This window comes from Carlito syrichta, unplaced genomic scaffold (genome assembly GCF_000164805.1).
Source record: "Carlito syrichta isolate Samal-C Ts95f unplaced genomic scaffold, Tarsius_syrichta-2.0.1 Scaffold302281, whole genome shotgun sequence".
In the NCBI taxonomy this organism is placed as follows: Eukaryota; Metazoa; Chordata; class Mammalia; order Primates; family Tarsiidae; genus Carlito; species Carlito syrichta.
In genome coordinates, this window is record NW_007246377.1 from 255169 (window position 1) to 269452 (window position 14284).

Genomic DNA, 14284 nt, shown 5'->3' on the forward strand with positions numbered 1-14284 from the left:
TAACTTTTTGTGTGTATGCATACATTTACATAAATTGTTCAATGTAGTGTTTTATTCTTAGCTTATAATTTCACAGATAAAAGTCCAAAATTTATGTTGAAATGAAACCCCTTTGTTTTCTTTTTCTTTTTTTATTTTAAAGGTGTGGGGTACAATTCAGGGTTGAGTATGCAAATGGTCATTGGGTAGGTAAAGTTTGGGCCTCACTTTGGTCTCTCACTTCACCTGATTTGAGATCAGGTACTCTTATTGATGAAGTGTTACCCACCTCCCTCCCCTGGCAGTTTCCCACAACTGCCAATCCTTGTCTTCTAGTATTCCTTCTTGCTTTCTAAAAGGAAAGCCAAACAATCACAGTTATAAATGAAAAGAGAATCAGTGAGTATTTTATTTTATTTTCTTCTGACTTTTTCAAGCAACAACTTGCAAGGATATCTAGGTTACATTTCATTAGTTTTAAAATATTTTAGCAGGTTTTGACAATTTTTGTTCATATCTTTCCTAGCTTTTATTTCTTAGGGATGCAATTTAAGTCAAGGTAAGAATAATGAAGTATAAATCAGCCTTGCAAAGACATATAAGTCATGAACTCAACAGCTAATTCAGACGACAATATTGTGCATGAAACAAAACAATCTATTGCAGATGACTAATCTCAACTTCAACTATCAAAGTGACAAGAAAATGAGCCATCAAAGTCAGCCTTCCTCAAAGATGTGTCCACTATTTTACTGACAAAACAGTAACAACTAAACAATTAGTAATATTAGGAAGATTGAAACCCATAATGGAATGTAATAAGTGACAGCCAAGGACTCAACTATATCATCTCCTTTCTGTTATCTCTGATACTTTATCCTTCAGCTAACTTCAGCTCTGCTATTCTTTCACATCCCATTCCTATGTTGCATAATTTCAGAATTTCTTGTCTCACAGTTAGACTGTTATCCAATATTCCCCAGTGTGTGGACACCTGCTGTTGCTCACAGCTCATGTTTAGAGAAAACTTGTTTATGTGAAAGTTTATTTTTTTCTTTTGGTAAATGAAAGCTAATTTGCAATATGTTTCCAAAGGGAAATTCTAGGCATAAAAATTATATAACTACATCTAAAATTGCTAAACAAAATTTTAAAGATATACTTAAAATTTAATGATAAATCATACTTGTAAGCTCATAAAATGAAATAGTATCAAAATGATCATTATGAACACAAAAGTATGTGCTACAGGGAAAAATGTAATCCAAAAGTTCTCAAACATTCTACCAAATCTGTAAAACCTATGTATTAACCTTCTACTATGCTTTCAGCCCTGTTTTATGTCCAAGCATAATACAATATTATTGTTTCAAGGGAAGTCTTTTGGGCTGTGTGTGGGAAGTTCTTACTATGTATCAATAGCCACTGAATAACAATGAAACTCACATTCTGTTCTCACAAAGGCAAGCTACTGCCTAGTAGCTCTAGTAGAGACTCTAGTTTAACAATAACATGCATACTTCTTATGTGTGTTTTATGTATCCCTATTATTTAAAGGATATATCTTCCCATATGATTTTCTCTTATTAGAGTTGCAGATTCTGTTTTTCTTTACTTTTAGTCAACTAACTTTTATTGTTTAATCTACAGACTCTCCATCTGTTCTTATCAATCAATGTTGGCCATGAAGCCAGGTCCAACAACAGCCCTTACTTGGTCCATGGAGAATTACATTCTTCCACATTATCATAAGAATTATTGTCTTTAAACTGATACAGATGTAAATGTAACGCTTAGACAACCTTAACCATTCTATGTTTTCTTTTGCATTAAAATTAAATATCTTGCCTTATCTAGAAATCCTTTCACAACTTATCTTCTAACATTAATTTTCTTCTTCTTCCCAAACAACTCATTATACCTTAAAATGTAACACTGCATATACATTTACGACTACTTGCCTTTTCATCAGTCTGACAAGCTGGTTCTAAATTGTTCTTAGCATCAGATAAACTATTCAGATGTCACGTATTTGTTAACACCCTCTCACTCTGATGCTTGCAGAGCAAATCTTCTGTTTCCTAATAATTTACAACATCTGTCATAAACTATCCATATTTTCTAGTTATGTATTACATGCAGGACTTGTTCTTTGATGACAGGCATTCACCATACTTGCCTCCCTCTGACTCCCTTCAAACATAACTCACTACGAGAACCCAACCTAATGCTTAAGACCATCCATTCAGGGGTCAAGATTCCAGCCTTTTAAAAAAAAATATCCCTGGGTCATTTACTAGCTGCGATTACCTTGAGCAAATTACTTAAAGTTTGTGTACCATAGTTTCCATAATAACATGCTAGTAGTAGTGCACAAATCCTTAGATAACATTGTTTTGCTGATCATCATTTGGTTATAATGTTGATGAGAATAAAAATATTTATTTCCAGTGGGGGCCACCATCTGGTGGAGTTTGTGTATTCTTCTCATGTCTGTGTGGGTTTTCTCTGGGTGCTCTGGTTTCTTCCTACATCTCAGGGACATGCATAGTGGATTCATTGGCATATCTACATTATCCCAGTCTGCGTGAGTGTGCGTGAGCATGCATGTGTGCCCTGAGATGGAAAGATGACCTGTCCAGGGTTCCTTCCCAGCTTGTACCCTGCGCTGCCAGGAGAGACTTCGATCACCCTCAACTGTAGGCAAATAATTATTTACGTGTTTTTATTATGTTTCTCTAATGTATATAGCCTACATTTATTTTAATGTTTAATATCAGAAATATTTTGGTCTTTAGAAGTTCGGTAATATATTTTTTGTGGTAAGAAATATGCTGTAGGAAATTAACTCTTGTTTTTATCAATTAACCTATGAAAAAATTGGATTCAATTAAATCAGTTTCCAAGAACCCATTGATGATGTTAAGTGGAACATACTGTACATAATTCTTGGGGTATTGGAGTAAGATTGGCTTCATATACTTATTCCATAATGTAAAGATCACAGAACAGGGACTGACATGTGTTCAGTGTGTTATGTAGATTATTACTGGGAAAAAATGAGGTGGGGAACAGGACAGGAATAAGGAAATATTATTTCTAAGAAAAAATAATTTTTGTATGTAATTATAAAATTTGAGTACTAGATGGATTTTATTCAAAATCTACTTCAGTCTCCAGATTAAGAAACTGAAGCCCTATGATGTCACACAAGAAGTTTAGAAGCAAATTTAGTACTAAATACCTATTGCAGTGGTTTCTTCACCTGGAGACTTTTGTTTTATTCTTGACTAAAATTTTCAATATATTTTATTTGTGACAAGACTTACTATTAATATTTTTAAGCATTTTATGACCTTTTGTTGACCACTTGGTCTAGTTCTCCATCTTTATTTTACCTGAATTTTATAAGTCTGTATTTTTATATCTCAAAATAAAACATTTCAATGTTGTTGTTTTTCACCGATGGTTTGGGGAATAACAAATGATAAGTAATACAGTTTAATTTCAATATTGAGAGAGAGAGTGAAACTGAATGAAAACAGAAGAATAAAATAATCTCATAATTTCATACTGAATTGCTTAGGAATTATGATTTATTGACTAGATTCATTCATTAATTTCTTTAACAAACTTTTATTGAGTATCTCCCATGTGTCTGGCTCTGTTGTTGATTAGCAAGACTGACATAATTCCCACTCTCAAGGAGCTTCCATTTTTGTAGATGATTCATAATAATTTCAACAAGTTATAACAAAAAATACTTGAAATTGGGACAATGAATTGGCATTGAAAGACTTTTTTAAAGGAAGTGGTTTTATTATATTTCATGTTCTAAAATATCACTCCAGAAATTAGTCTGGAGAGAATTGGAAGAAAACTAAGGAGAGAAATGAACATGCTAATATAGCAGAGCACAAAATATCAAGAAACAGGCAAGCAAAACAAGGAGCTTGGTTTGGAACCTGATTGTTGTAGATGATGAAAAGAGAAGCATTGACAGACATGTATAATAAACAGGATGTCCTAATGTGTTTAATGTGGGGGATGAGGGAATTGGAGGCATCAGAAACGACTTCCCTCACTCTGACCTGAGGAACTAGGTAGATTGTGGCAGCATTTAATGAGATTAAAAAAAAAAAAAACTGGAGGAAAATATTTTTTTGTTAAGAATAAGGTCTTGAAGGATGATGTAAAGTTTGAATAAATGACTTTAACTTGAGAATACCAAAGGGAGGGTGGTAAGTAGGTTTTATACACAATATAGACAACTCTAATTCACAACATTCATTGAAAAATGTATTTCTAGGAGAAAGGGTGAAGTTGAGCACAGAAGAAACATATGTTAACATAAATCCTAGTCCCTTGAGATTAGATCATCTCTTGGGTTTATGACTTCATGCCTAGAATATTCAAACCATCTTAGGTCTTTACAAGCAAGCATAGGAACACATATCAACAACAAAGACACCTTACATATTATAAATAAGTGTCTGGAGTTAGACTATCCATGTGCATATGTTAAATATTGGTTACAATCTTGAATATGTTTTCTCAACTGTGTGTGTATCTATTTTCTCTTGTGTAAAATGAAATCTATGATAACACAACACCTCTCTCATATGATTATAGTAAGAATTAAATATTTTAGTACTTCAGAATTCTTAAAACACTTACTGACCTGTCATAAAATCTTCATGAAAACTTAGTTAATTTTATTATTCGGCAGATTGCATAGAATATAGATATTTTATATGAGTTGAGATATTTGTTAATTCAAATAAAAATAATATTAACTGGGTGTCATTTATGTTATTCAGCTTTCAATTTTTCATAGTATCTCAAAGCAAATATAGCTAGCCGAGCAGTTATCTTTCAGAATCTGAGATATATCCAATATATGTTATAATTCTTGACAGTGTTGGCAAGCTGTAGGCCTTCCTGTGAAGTTGGGTTTTAAAGAACTTAACTATTGTATTTAACATTTACATCCTAATTTCTGGAAGAACCCCCCCACACACACTCTCTCTCTCTCTCTGTTTTACATAATGAGATGCTATTATATCCAGACTGAAACTGCATATTGAATACATATTTGGTGTGTGTTTCTTTTGAAATGAATAAAATATGAAATATCTAATCTGAAAAACCCTAAAAAACTGTACTAGCTAGCTTGACATAAGTAACTTCATTTTGTAATAGATTTTCCATGCTAACCTAGGAATAACCCTCTTATGTAACCTTCCCATAATCATCTTGCACACCCACATTCCTGTACCTTTTGGTGGTTGGAAACTCCCTAGTTATGTAAATACTGTAACAATCTGTATCCCTTACTAATCAAATGTGTTGCCAAAAAATATCAATCAAACTGTACAACTTATGTAATTTTTACCTTTAAATACCCACTACTCACTTTGTTCACCACTGAGAGTTATTTGGGACACTAGTCTACTCTCAGTCGCCAGCATCAATAAAGGACTCATAATCTGACCTTCTCCACATGTTGGCATCATTTCTTACAATTTAGCTATAACAATTGGAGGCCCGAGCAAAAAAGTCGCCAAACTCAGGAGGCAGCCTCACTCTGGCTCTCTCCAGTTCAGTGGAGGAGTTATAGGTGAGGCACCCCCTGAGTCATTCCAGGGCTCCATAGCTTCTCATCTGGCTCAGAGGGAAAAGGAGCAATGCTGATTTCCTCCCACCTCAAAAATTCCTGAGTCCATCTGTGTTCTCCTAGGAGGTAAGAATCTGTTAAATCTGTATGTGGTCACAACTCTGTTAAGGAGGACTGAGCCTGATGAGGTCGCTCCTTAGACTCTGTTCATTGGCCCAAGATGTTGGTAGAACAGTGTCTTGGTTTAGTATCTGGTTTCTACTTGCAGTGTCTTGGATTAGTATTTGGTTTCTGTTTGGTTGCCTACTTTTACTTCTGACTGCTTATAATATTAGCCCCTTTTGGTTCTTTGCGTCCTTGCTGTGCTCTTTGCTACAGGGCTTGCTTTTGCTACACCTTGAGATTGACATTTAGGCTATAAACTTTTATTAGCCTTTGCTTATCTCTTTGTAACTGGAGGTCTGCTTCTCATCAGGGTCCCCTGTGATTTACTGTTTTTTTAACAATGTGAGGTCTAAGGTCCCCAAGCCTACAAATCCCCTGGACTGTATGTTAAGAAACTTCTCTGTCAGGTTTACAGAGAATTATGGAGTACATCTCTCAAAGGGCAAGCTGTAGATCCTCTGTGAAATTGATTGGTAATGTTAAATGACCCTCTACAGTGTCTCTGGATATTCATGTTACTCAGGTTGAATTTGTTTTGTTTGTTCTGTTTATAGCCATAATTTTGTTTTCTGGTTTCAGAGCTCTGATTTTGATTTTTTTTTTTTTTTTTTGTTTTCTCTAAGTTTGTTTTTGTCCCTCTTTCTCCCTTTTCCATTACTTATACAGTTCAGCCAGTTCTAATTAAAAATGTAAACATCATTTAAACCTGCACTGCTTTTATTGAACTGCCTACTAGGACAAAGTTTAGTCATGCAAGCTGATTCTAATTTTGTCAGAAATATAATATAAATTTGAATATCTTAAAATAATAATAAATTTGTTGCTATTTCGTGACTGAAATTTTTAAAAAAGTTATTAAATCTAAATTTTTAAAATTATATTTACATGAATACCTGTTATATGTTTTGTCCAACATGCTACCGAATTGGCTTTCAAGTAAATAAGTACTCATAAAATGCATATAACTTTAATGGTTAATAACAATATAAAAATATGTCTTTAAAACTGTAAACATATATTTCATCAAATGTTATATCATTACAAGCCTAGCCAAGACCAGGATAATTTCTATTTATATAAGTGCTTTTTTATAAGTATGACTAACTTAAAGTTGTTGGTTCCAAGCTGCTAAACCTTCTGAATTATCAGTAAAATGATAAAAACTGATTGGCCAGGAAATAGTTTTCATAAGTAATTAAGCAAGCTGCTATAAATAAAAATAAATAAATAAAACAATGCTTATGGGTAAAATCTTCATGTAATTTTTAAAAATCTCAAAATTATTTTAAAGGTCCATTAAGTATCTGAGTTACTTCCAATTAAAAAAATATATATAATATGAAAAAATATAGGGACAACAGAGTCCAAGCATGTCATCATCAATGGCATATAAAAAAATCAAGATAAGAATCATGAAGGGGAATTTATTTTTAAAAAATCTTGGTATATAATCAAGTTAGTTATAATTTTTTTTCTCCTGTTCTAACTGCTGTTATGACTTAAAAGACAGTACAAATTTGCTAACAGCCATTTGCAACTGCTAACAGTTCATTGTAATTTTAATTTGTTTTTCCACCCAAACTTGCAAGTGCTCTAATAAATTTTATTTCCAACTTTACCATGTGTTAAAACATTAATGTTAAATAATACCACTATCTGGGGGTATATAAAAGCTGAAATCATGTAATATCAGGCTTGCTAAAGTTGCATTTTATAAACAAAAAAAAAAATCACCTGTTGTACCTAATTAGCACCCTCTTATAAAACAGGTAAAACTTTAAATGCTAAACCTTGATAACATGATAAGGTTTAAAAACTGGCTTATGCCTAGTACATCTGCCAGATAAATAAGGTACTGTGTACTCTATGTGAGCAAAGTAAAAATAAGAACTGATCACTCTCACCTAGTTGTTGCATTGTAGTTCTAGTTGTAAGGTGTGGACAATTTGTGCAATAAAACTGAAACTACAATTTAGTAATTTTTAAAGGTTCTTAACAACTTTGCCTGTTCATAATTATAAATAAGTAGGAACAAATCATTACACATCCATGTGGTCTGTCCACTCTAAAAGGCTTTGCATCCGACTGTCACAAGCAAAGAAATGGTTTATAAGTTTCATATGTATAACCTAAAAAAACCAAAATGAGCTTTTAAGATTTTTTAACCATAACAAAACAGTGTCAGCATGGAGGGCAGTAGAACCGGAGGGCCAAAGAGGTTCCCCAATTGGTAGTCGCAATTAGTGACTAGAACTCCAACTGCCCATCAAAGACCTGGTAAAAACAAACCTGCTAAGGGGATGGTGTCCGTGGCTCATGGGTACAGCCTGTGGGGACATGGGAGACATAGTTGCCCCAAAGAGGCGTAACCTCCTGAACCTTGTCTACTGTATAGGCCAATAAGTCATTGGGAAGCTGGTACACTCTCTTCTGAAGAGAGGAGAGAACACTTAGTTCACAAATAATGGCCACCTAAGGAGGTCTCCAAACCTGCTAAACTGCCTGGCATTGACTCACCACCACCCCAACAACTCCCCAGGTAAACCAGGACGCTGGAATCCAAATTAATTTTTAATTTAACACAGGTCCCAGTCTTTTAGTCCTAGGCCATCCATGTTTAAATCATATAACTTTATCCAAAAGAATTTTACCCTCTACACATCAGAGGGGAAAAAATAGCCTTGGGACTCCTAAAACAAAAGTCCAGTCCAGTCCAAGGACAAAAGTACGGTCCAGATATAAAGACAGTAATGTACTCATATAAACAATTGAACAATACAACAAAAGGGTGGCTATCTTGCCTTCAAACCCTAGCCGCCACTGCCATATTAACTTAAAAAAATTAATAAAATTACTTATAAACAGCATATTAATATGTTTATATGGTACATTTTTGTTCTATAATAAAATAACTGGTTATTTAAAAAAATAAAGGAACTGTATATCCCTATTAAAGTACTACTATAGATAATTTACAAAAAAATATTTCAACTCGTGTTGATAAATTACAAGTTTTAAACAAAATTACTTTCACTTTTCCAACATTGTTTCTGGGAAAATGGGCTTTTTCATCATTGTTTGCCTAATAATTTTTGCCTGTATTCTTGCTTGGTATTTTATTAAATCCAAATAATATTTGGTCAAGGTCCCACTGTTTCCTATAAATGCCCCTGGAAATAAATAGGTAGGGGACCTCCCTAGGGACCACCTCAGAAGGAAGAAGTTACAGAAAATTGATCTTTGCCCCAGTTCCCAAAATCATAAAAATATTTCCAAGAGAAGAAATGGGAAATAAAAGGACACACCAAAAGCAAGAAGCCATTTTTATTTTGCTCCTAAACCCTACCACAATAATAAAAATAAAGACTGTGTCCTAGAAAAATACATACTCTAGGTAAAAAATAACTTTGCCAACTTTGTCTTTTTAGACACCCAGAATTCTCACGTATAACCTGTGTTAACCCATTCCAGTGTACCCATTCCTTAAAAAAAAAAAAAATTACCAACTAGTCTCTGTTAAAGTATCTCCAGTCTCTACAACAGGTCCGGGCAACTGTACACTCCAGTATTTATGCTGTCTTGCCCACTCCATCCTCCACGCCTTGTCAACCATTCCAGCCCAATGACCTGGTTTTCCTGAAAAAGCTCCAGAAAGAAGGATTAATTCCTGCCTGGAAGGGACCGTTTCTCGTCATTCTCACCACTCCAACAGTGATCAAGTTCGATGGAATACCAGCCTGAATTCACCACATCTGAGTCAAGAGGGCTCAGGAAACTGACCTAACCCACCAGTTCGTGTGATCAACTGTGCTGCAGCAGCAAGGGACCCCAAATATCCACTCCCTCGTTCAACAAGGGAGAACACCGTTCAGTCACCTGGACTGCAACCAAGAACTCCAAGAACGCTTTAAGGTCACCTTTCGATGTACATCTAAACCATAAGACTCAACCAGACTGGTTGCTAATTTCTTTATATGTATTGTACTCAACTTTTACCTCTTATCTTTGTAATCCCACTTGTTTTGGGTTTTGATGCAGGATTGCGTACTATAGCTCCTGTAGACTGAAAATGTGGCAAAAATATCCTATCTCCTATGCATAGGATGTGTTATTGCTCTACTATGTTATGGTGTTACTTTTTAATTTGTTTCCCCCCTCTTGGAATAACTTATCATACTACCTATACCTTTCGATTTTTAATCTCATTCACATCAGGAAATATCCTAGCAATCCAAAAGTGGACCCATGATTCACCTCTGGTTCAGTTTAAAGTAAGCCTTCCTGACCCGCTTATATAAATATAAAATGAATATATGTAGTTCATTTATTAATAAGGAAACCTGTAAGATGATAAATCTGGCCACCAGGTTTAGGTATTTGGAAGAGCTGGGTATCTATATGCACTTTTAGAGAAAACATATTTGAATAAGATTTCTGTGTTTATATACAAAGTTATGATAGCTTGTAGCCAGTAAGGCCATAAACTTTGTAGTTGTTCTATTTACTGGACAAAGGCTGTAAGTAAACACCTACATTTATAATGTGTGAAATTTAATCAAATAATAAATGGTGAAGTAAACACAAGTACCATATGTCACATAATTCAATCATCCTTGCACAGGACCCTTAAAGAGTGCTCCAGTACGAGATTAAAATAACATGTTGCCCTCTCCACTTGACCGATTCTTTCTTTCTTTCTTTCTTTTTCTTTCTTTCTTTTCTTTCTTTCTTTCTCTCTGTCTCTCTCTCTTTTTTCTTTCTTTGTTTCTTTCTTTCTTCCTTCCTTCCGTTCTTTCCTTCCTTTTCTTTTCTTTCTATCTATCTATCTATCTATCTATCTATCTATCTATCTATCTATCTAGTTTGAAACAAGACTGACCCGATTCTATAGTTTTAAAAGACAAGATATTGCCTGTCAGAGAAGACAGAGAGTTAGCAGTTCAAAAAGATACTTCACTAAGCTAAGTGAGGAGGAAGGGTCTAAATATAGGTGTTGGAGATTGTGATTACCATATAAGGTTTTCAGACAAATACTTGCTGATTTACGCCATGAAATCTGCCTTTTCTTGCCTCTATACCACTTTATCCTGTAGCACAGTTAATTTCTCTGCAAAGTGATTCCTTTGCCTCTTCTGAAAAGTTATTGATACACAATATTTGCACATATTTATGAGGCACATGTAATTTTTTTGTTACATGAATAGACTAGGTATACCGATCAGGTTGTAGTATTTAAGATATACATCACCTCAGATATTTATCACTTCAATGTGTTGGAAATATTTTAATCCTCTTTTCTAGCTATTTTGAAATATATAACACATTGCTTTTAATTATAATCACCCTACTCTACTACCAAACATTGTAACTTATTTATTCTACCTAAAAGAATGTTTTAGCCGGGCTCGGTGGCTCAGCCTGTAATCCCGTGCCTTTGGGAGGCTGAGGGGAGTGGATTGCCTGAGCCCACAGGTTCGAGACCTGCCTGGGCAGCAAGACTTCATCTCTACAATAAATCAAAAAATCAGCCAGGTGTGGTAGTGCATGCAGGTAATTCTGGCTACTTGGAAGGCTGAGGTGGAAGGATTGCCGGAGCCCAGCAGGTCGATGCTGCGGTGGCTAGGAGTGGCCACTGCACTCCAGTCTGGGTGACAGAGTGAGACTCCAACTCAAAAAAAAAAAAAAGAATGTTTTTACCTACTAAGAAACCTCTAATCTTCCCCACCTACACACCCTTCCCATCCTCTGGAATTTATCATTTTACTCTCTACCTTCATGAGATTAACTTTTTAAGCTCCTTCATATGAATGAGGTCATGCCATAATTTTTTCTGTGCCTAGCTTATTTAATTGAACATAATAACCTTTAGTTCTATCCATGTTGCTGCAAATTACATGACTTCATTCATTTTAAGTGTGACTAATATCCCATCAGTTAGTATGTTATTATTCATAATAGTCTCTGATTATTTATTGTATCTCTGTGGTACCAATTGTAACATATCCTTTTTTGTTTCTAATTTTAATGTTTAGGCGTTTTTCCATTTTTTTCTTGGTTCGTCTAGCGAGCAGTTTATCCATTTTGTTTATTTTTTTAAAAACAACTTTTTGTCTGGTTGACCCATTTGTGTGTGTCTATTTATTTTTAGTTCTGCTCTGATCTTAGGTGTGGTTGGTTCTTGCTTTTTTAGTTACTTGGTATTCTATTAAATTCTTTATTTGAAATAATTCGATTTAAATGTTTTATATCTATTTATTACTATGAACATCCCTCTTGGCACTGACTCTTCTGCATACTCTAGGTTTTGATATGTTTGCTTCAATTTTCATTTATGTCAATATTTTTTAAGCCACTTTCACCTTTCACCCAGACTGGAGTTCAGTGGTACATAATCACAGCTTACCACATTCTTGACTTCCTAGGCTCTGGTAATCCTTTCACCTCTGGATCCCAAGTAGCTGGGACTACAGACATGCACCACCACTCCCAGTTATTTTTTACTATTATTATTTTTAGACTTGAGGTCTCTCTATGTTGCCCAGGGTGGTCTCAAACTTTTAGGTTTAAGAAGACTTCTCATTTTGGTCTTCCTAAGAGCTGGGATTATACACATGAGTCACTGCACATGGTCAATTTAACAATTTTTCTAAAAATTACATTTTTAGTTATTATTTGCTCTACCAGTGAATATTTCATTTTCATGTACTTAAAAAATATATATTTTAAAGATGGGTACAATTTAGAGTCAGGTAAACAAATGGTGATTGTACAGGCAAAGTTTGGGCCTCACTTTGGTCCCCCTCACTTTGGGTTTTATGGTCATTCAGAGGCATGTTTCATTCCTGCATATTTGTAAGTTTTCAAAGTTTTTTTTGTTATTGATTTCTAGTTTTGTTCCATTGTAGTCTGAGAAGATGCTTGATATGATTTCAACTTTTTTTTTTTTCATTAATCAGTATTTTTTATTATGGTTTTGTGGGGTACAGTTAAGGGTTAGGTGTACAATGACGTTTCATTCAGGCACCCTGTAGATAAGAAGTGTTTTCCCATCCCCCGACAGATATTTGCTACTCTTAATCCCATCCCCCTCCCCCCCATAGTTTCCCAGTTCCATCAGTCATTTTCTTATAGTATTGCATTGGTACCTGGCAGGGGAGATACCACGATCACGATTTCAACTTTTTAAAAAGTTGTTGAGTTTTTCTTTGTGTGTGTGTGTTTTACACTGTAGTCAGTCCTTAATAATCTTCTATGTGCTGAACAAGAGAATATGTATTCTGTACTTGTTGGATAAAATATTCTTAAGGGTCTTTCTTTTATGTTCATTTGTCTAAAGTGCAATGCAAAACCAACATTTCCTTGTTAATTTTCAGTCTAGATAAGGATTGGATGTTCAAGTTCCCAACTATTATTGTGTTGGAGTCTATCACTCCTATTAGACCTAATATTTTCTTTATATATCTGGGAGTTTCACTATTGGATGCACACATGTTTAGAATTATTATGTTATCAAGTAAAATTGACTTTTTATAATTATTTAATAAATCTTATTTTTTGACATATCATTTAATATAAATATAGTGAATCCTGTTTTGTTTTGGTTTCCATTTATATGGATTATCTTTTTCCATCCCTTTACTTTTAGTCTATATGTGTCTTAACAGATAGGATAGGTGAAATATGTTTTCTTGTAGCCTGCATATAGTTGGGTCATATTTTTTAACCATTCACCCACTCTATATTATTTAAGTAAAAAAAAAAAAATCAATCTATTCACATTTTTGATAATTCTTAATATGAGAGGGCTTATTTCTGTCATTTTATTAATTGATTTCTGGTTGTTTTGTATATCTTCTGTTCTTTTATTTCTGTTGTATTGCTTATTAAAGTCATTTGAAGATTTTCTGTAGTGGCAAATTTTGAGTGCTTTATCTTCCTCATTTATATGATTGCTCCACCAGTGAGTATTTCACTTTCATGTACTTTAAAAAATATATATACATATATATATATTCAAGATGGGTACAATTTAGAGTTAGGTAAACAAATGGTGATTGTACAGGCAAAGTTTGGGCCTCACTTTGGTCCCCACTTCACCTGGCTTGAGATCAGCTACACTAATTCATGAAGTGTGCCCTCCCCACAGCAGTTTCCCATTAATGCCATTCTCTTTCTTATAGTATTATGATAATTGTTCAGGATCCACTTATGAGCTAGAACATGTGGTGCTCAGTTCTTTTTTTCTGTGATCGATCACTGAGTAGTATAGACTCTAAATCCATTCAAGTTTCTGTGAAGTATATAATTTTGTCCTTCCATATGGCTGAATAATATTCCATTGTGCATATGTACCACAATTTTTTAATACAGTCCACTTTCAATGGGCTGCATAGTTGGTTCCACTATTTTGTTGTTGTGAATAATGCTGCAATAAATATGCATGTACAGGTATCTTTTTCATAGTTTTAAGATCCTCTGGGTATATTCCCAGAAGGAGGATTGCTAAATTGAATGGAAGGTTAA